Source organism: Xenopus tropicalis, chromosome 6, assembly GCF_000004195.4.
Source record: "Xenopus tropicalis strain Nigerian chromosome 6, UCB_Xtro_10.0, whole genome shotgun sequence".
Taxonomy (NCBI): Eukaryota; Metazoa; Chordata; class Amphibia; order Anura; family Pipidae; genus Xenopus; species Xenopus tropicalis.
Genome location: NC_030682.2, coordinates 102,879,300 through 102,886,559, shown reverse-complemented (window position 1 = coordinate 102,886,559; position 7,260 = coordinate 102,879,300).

Below are 7,260 nucleotides of genomic sequence, written 5' to 3'. Positions count from 1 at the left end.
TGCCCTATTACTACATATCTGTTTCCGATCTTTTATATTAATATATGTTTAGGTTTATTTGAGGAACAGAGTTATCTAACACAGATATCAATAATGTGAAAAAGTAATTGTGGCCTAAAATTCTCTTCTATGCAGAACTGCTTTAATTCAGACTCACTAGAAGGTCTTTGAGGATGAGCTGCTTGTTCAGGACCTGCATCAGCATCTCTATTGTGTTAAAGTGACACTGACACTGAAAAACAACTCTTAAAAATATTAATGTACATTAAAAGTATCCTATAGGTCATGTTGATTGTTTTTCACTGATAGGCCTGCTTTTATTTGTTAACTAAAGTTCCCAAACCTGACTGTTTTGCCAACCTGACTGTCCCTTCTCAGTCTGTCAGTTATAGCTTCTAATGCTAACGGCCTCCTGCTGAACAAATATGGCCGCCCCCTGATAGAGAAACATGGGGTATCAGATAGGGAATGTAAAAGCATTGGGCAAATAGTTTTACAGCAAAATTATAAACAGCATGCAAAGGAAATGTTATGATAGATGTAAAAGAAAAGGTTTAATTTCTGGTGTCAGTATTTCTTTAAGTCAAGAAAGCAACTAGACCAATACTAAAGCTTTCATTTAGTTTCTCTTAGCCGTTCTTCACACTTCACATCTTCAGTTTATGGATACAGATCTTATATTACTTTTTTTGGTCCAGTGCAGAATTTAAGGTTCCTTCGGTAGCTATTCAAATGAAAACTGGGCGATTGGCCATGTCCCACAGGGAGAGGTCACCCATGATAGCTGAGATTTAACTGCGGGTGACTAAATCTCCCTGTAGGCCAAGGCCCTAAATGGCACAGGTTACATAGCAGATAAAAGCTAAGCTCTATAAAACACCAGTGTATTTTACAGAGTGTATCTGATAACCTGTGCTTTTTTTTCAAGCTTGAATGGCTGTCTCAATTGCTATAGAGCTGCTTATTTATATAAACTATAGTAGCCTTTAAGAAGCAAACATGTCAGTTTTACATGTGCAGGGCAGTAGTACATTAAATTTGAATTACTTATACTACTTAATTACTTACTATAATGCTTTCATTTTTTTGTGTTACTGTTCCATGATGAAACAAACCTGATGGGACAAGGCAAAGGTACCAGATTTTCTTTAATATGTAACAGCACTACAATCTATTACTGTACTGTTTTTGCTGCTATGTGCAGACTGAAATTTCAAGCCTACTTAATATAAAGTGCAAAGTTTTAACAAAAGCTATGACTCATATACAATTACAATTATTTGCTATTTTTTTAGAGCCTTCCTATCCTAATCTCTTACAAAAAGTAGCTGTAATTTTATTACAAAGATTCGACTGATTTAATCCACTATTTTTGGAAAAAAATAATATAAGGTATTGAAAGAGTTTTTTACATTATATTCAAGCATGCATCCAATCATTTGTTACTTCAATCAAAAAGTAGGTATTTTTAAATATTATAATATAATTTTATACTACAGTTCCTTATATACTTGCCATTTAGTTGTTTGGTATTTTCTTACAAAAAAAATATAAACAAAAGACAGCTAAAATACATTATTGGACAGATTTGCCCAGGGAGAGGATAAAGACTTACTGTATATTTAAAGTAGAAAGTTAAAATCATTAGGGGTACAGCAGGGATCCCCAACCTTTTTTTACTCGTGAGCCACACTCACATGTAAAAAGTGTTGGTGAGCCGCACAAGCATGAAAAAAGTTCTTTGGGGATGTCAAATAAAGGCGGTGATTGGCTATTTGGTAACCCCCTGCGGACTGCTGGCCAAAACGTTCATCCAAGCCAGAAATTTAAAAATGGCACCTACTTTGAGCCACTGGGAGCAACATCAAGGGGATTGGGGAGCAACATGTTGTTCAAGAGCCACTGGTTGGGGGACCACTGCTCGACAGAAATACCATGGGCTGGCGCAGTTTTTAGCAAAAGAGCACAAGCCTGGCGGGTGGGGGGGGGGGGGGGTGTCTAATACTTTGGCACTGCCTGTTCAGTTACTCTATAAGAGTATCTAGGAATTCATTACCAATGCCACTCAGAGATAGTGACTACTTCAAGTATGCTTTACAACTGTGACTTATCTGTTTAAAGTGTGAACAATGCGCAATGTTTTAAGGTATCATTCTACATGTAGACAAAGGGGGTTATGTAATAAAAGGCACTAAGTTTGCCCAGGAGCAGTAACCCATCAGCAGGTAGCATTTACTGGTCACTGTTTAATAGCAGACATCTTATTGGCTGCTTGCTGTGAGTTACTGCACCTCGGCAAACTTAGTGCCTTTTACTACATATGGGGGGAAATGTTTAAAAGTAACTATACATTTTTATAGACAATCATAAATTATGTTTTTACTGTACATTTGCACATATGAGCATGATGAATGTGTCTTGATTAAATCTATTTTTATATGATTTGTCTCACTGTGTCACACTGTGAATTCTAGTAAAGTGTGTTCTGCAAACTATTAGTGCATTCATATGTCTATTAAACAGAAAAAAGAAGTTTCCTCCTGTGAGAGTGGCACGCTTGTTTAATACAGGTTCTTTATGCACAGAACTACAGAAAAAGGAAAGTGGGCCATAATGATGAAAGGGATTAAAGTCTAGCTATTTTATATAGGTATGTTGCATAATTTTAATGAAAAGAATTAATAAATGTTTACACGTACATTACTCTGCTGTTTCTGGGTATGTTGAAAGCAGCATGAAAGCTAATAAAATGTTCTTTTGAATTCTGTAAATTAAATCACTATTCATTTTATAAAAATGTATGATTCTTTTCTCTGCATATCAGGTTAGTTTGTGGTGAACTTGAATATAACTGGAAATAGTCATTGAGGTCCTGACTAATGTTAACATTATCTTTAAGACAGGAGCTTCAAAGAACAAAACAATAGTCAAATTGCTTTTATTTGCAGGTGAGACATGACATAATAGGACAGTCTTACCAGTATAATATCCGTTGTAAATAGTGATGAGCGAATCTGTCCTGTTTTGCTTTAGCGGCATATTTGCGAAACCAAGGAAAAATGAGCAAAAATGTAGAAAATTGTGAAATGCATTAAAGACATTTTTTTTTTACTGTTTTTTTTTTCACACAAAGTTCATTGAAGTCAAAGGGCGTTTTTTCTCGTGTCTTTTCTCACACCATACATATTAAGGTGCTGGCAGAAGGGGAGATTTCTTGCCCATGGTTAAATCTGCTCTACCGCAGAGGACAAATTGCCGACTTCGGAAAACATAGCGCCAAGTGTCTTTTTTTTTTTTACTGCAATTTACATTATTTGCTGTGAGTAAGCATTTTTGAGGAATTTGCTGCCTGCGGTTGCGCAGATTTAACTGCGTACATTGAATCTGCCATTGCCATTAATGTCAATGGGTTTTTTTTCACACCAAATGCATTAGTGTCAATATATGCTTTTTCTCAAGTTTTTTTTACACCAAATACATTGTTCAGTGGGAACACTGCACAATGTATCTGCAAAATGCAGATCCAAAAAGTGCTTACCACTAGTAGTACTTAACAATGCCCAACTAGCAAGCAGCTACTACACACCAAGCACAGTCAAAGGGAATTCATTGGGTGGGTTTCTAAGCATAAGAAGTTGCACTTCACTATAAAAAAAAATAAAGTATTTTACAGCAGCGGAGGAAATGGATAAAACTTTGCCAACAGGATAGTATTACAGAAGAACTTGGTGAATATCAAAAATGGAATTCTGAAAAATAATATATAAATAATTTCCAAAAAAGGACGGTTATGTGCAAAAGACTCTACTATCACAGACAAGTGTCATATCTGCATATATTTTAAACAGGTGGCCGTTAAATTCTACCTGCTGATTTATTCAATAAGAGTTATAAAAACTCCACTAACATTAACATGTGGGAAAAAAATTGTATTCAAAAATCATGTTAAGGAAAAAAAATGGTTACATGTTTTATTCCAAATATACATGCATGTATCTGTTCTTCTTGAGAAACCCAAGAGCATGAGCGCCTGGGCTCCTATTATACTGAATTGTCCACCTTTGCTTTTGCTGGAATTTTTTTTTATACTAAGAGCATTTTATTCTGACATTCTGATAATCAGCAGGTGATACTAACAAAGCAGGATGTACATTCTACTTAAGGTTGCTTTTATGTCAACTAGAGTATCATTATTTTGATGATAATAATAATAATTGGTGCCTGAATTTGCTTGGGAAATCAAATTACAAAGTACTTTCACTCAAGTTATAGCAGATTCTCCACTAGTTGGCTTGGCTGACCTTATAAAATTCTATGAAATGACTTAGGGAGTTTACATAACAATGAACTTGTATTCCTATTTTATCTGTATCATTGATGGCTATGGGAAACCTTTGTACTGAAAATAAATTACCGATCTTATTTCCGCCAGAGAAAAATAAATGATAAAATGCATGTTCATCAGGTTTCATTAATACTATCTGGAATAAACATTTTATAGCAAGGATTTATATATATATATATATATATATATATATATATATATATATATATATATATATATTTAGCGGGCCCTTTCATTTTTAAGCAATATAAGGATTGTATGCATAATATGACAATCATAGTGTATATGCCAACGGTGTGTATAATACAGTCCACCTTATAACCTGCTATAAAATCATTTTGGGTTAAAGGGTTTGCAGTTCTACCTTAGTAATAATAATGCTAGAGCAGCCAATAACAGAAGCTACCCCAATTAGGAGTTTTGTATACAGGTATGGGTTCCCTTATCCGGAAACCTGTTAGCCAGAAATTTCTGAATTATGGAAAGGCCATCTCCCATAGATTCCATTATAAGTAATTAATTCTGATTTTTAATAATGATTTCCTTTTAAAGACAAAAGACACCCCCCACACCATTCGAACAAATAGCCCTAGGGGGACTACCTCAAAAAGGACTGATATCATGGCTATACAAACTTCTCACTGAACCACCGGAGGACTCCCTCCCTCAGCACTCCTATATACCTAAATGGCACAGAATACTAAATCACACATTAACTAACACATGGAGTAAGACAAACTAAATAAGCTTTTCCCCAACCACCCACCCTCCTGCTGGAGGCTTTGTGGACAACAAAGGACTTTGTAGGTACTGTATAATAACAGTCTTATTAGAGAACTCTAATATCTCAGATACATTAATAGAACTTTAATTACCTTTTTTTCAGACACAAAAAGTAGTATAACAAGGGTGTTTGTTCCATAACATCTTTAGATGGCCTACAAGCTGAATTTCCAGAAGCGTTTATCCTACATGCCATACTATTTAGCCTGAACCATCCTTATCCACTGTTTTGGGGGCTCTTAGTGGTCCAGGCTCAATGCCTCACAATTTATAAGGGGGTGAAAGATAAGTTATTTTAGGGGTAGTTTTACCAGTAGGTACAAAGAGTTTTAATAGAAAACTACAAGTTGCATTAGAAAGATATATATATATATAAGTTTTTTTTAATAAATAATAAAATAATGCCCATATGACTTGGATGTAAAAACATTTTATTTCACATAATTATTCTGAGGTGGGCTGCCTAAGCTCTCTATTATGTTCTTTCTTAATGGGGGTGCAACATTAGTGAAAAGGAGATGCTGATGCTATTATTGGTGTTAATGAGTCCATAAAAAGTTCATAGAAAGCTTGATATCTAGTAGGTATGAAACCTGTTATTCGAAATGCTTTTTCAACATATGTCACAGGGACAGGATATAAAACAAGAGAGAGAAAAATGTAAAGATTTTCCCCTCTTTGTATAAGTATGCCAGGAAACTAAAAGAACCCATAGTTCATTTTTTATTCATGATTCTGGAAGCCTTTAATTAGGTAATTATAGAGCAAATGCTGGATATAAATTAATCAGAGTGCTTAACTGCAATGTTCTACCCACAAATGACTATCATTCCATTAATTTATGTATGTCCGCTTACTAGGTGAACATAAAATATTTTATAGATTGCTACATAAAACATGGATTTCTTCTATATCTGGCATATGCATACTTCAAAAGTTACTGCTATATTTGATCTGACCTCCTAATGTTAGCACCCCATTCTGCTTCACAGTTGTCTCCTCTCACTTACTGCCCTTTTTCATCCTGCTGAAACGATGCCCCCTTTATTTCAAGGCTTCATCTTCTATCTGAGAACACTTTCCTGGGACCCATTCAGTAATGTGTTTTACCTCTTAAGCAAATCCAGCTATACTGTGTCCTAATTAGATTATCTATTATCATCTATGCAAAAGTTGGCCCTACAGGCCTGCTAGAAGTTTTATAATCTACAATTAGTGTATATATATATAGTTTCTATATTTATATATGTATATATACAGTATATATGTGCACTGGAGACCATTTGATGGTGTTGAATTTTATGGACTTTGGTTTATTTTTCAACCCAACATAACTATATAACTATGTATATGATGGCAGCTCCCATTAGTTACTTAGTTACATAGTTACATATTAATTTCAAAATAGCTTTAAAATAGTCACACATAGTAGTACTGCAAGATAATCTTACATTTAAGTATTTAATTACCATTAAGTACCATGTTATATTTCCTAGTTGAATCTACTAGTACATGCCCAGACTAAATTAGTTAGAAGCACTTAACTATACTCATTACCTAATCTATCCTGAGAGCTCTCAAGTTTTCAGCAGTTAAGCTCAGTGAAGAAAGTGCTTCAAATGGAGTAGATTAAAGCCGTTAAACACACTTAGGAGCACATTGCCTTTTTCCCACAAAATGCCATGTGTGACAAAAGACATATAAGTCTATGACATATAAGTATAAGACTTATATGTGTCTACAAGGTTTTTATTACATCTGAACTAATTATTAATACCCTACCAGACACAGAAACACTTTCACAAAACACACCACAGAGTGGTCAATGTGCACAATACCCAGTCCCTTAAGGGGACCTGTCACCCTAAGACGTAGCTCCAAATTATTTTCTATATTGTTAGTTAAGCAAAATAAACTTTACTTATGCTATATAAATAATATAAATCTTGTTTCCTTCCGTCTTGGAATTACTCAATCAAAGCAAGCAGGCAGGCACCATTTTGTGGACACTGTTATGAAGGCAAACTTTGTATCATGCCAAAATCTTGTTTCTGTGCCAGAATGGGGGACCAGATGCCTATGCCCATGAACTGGCTACACAATTAGATGATGAGGAGGGAGGGGGAAAGTGA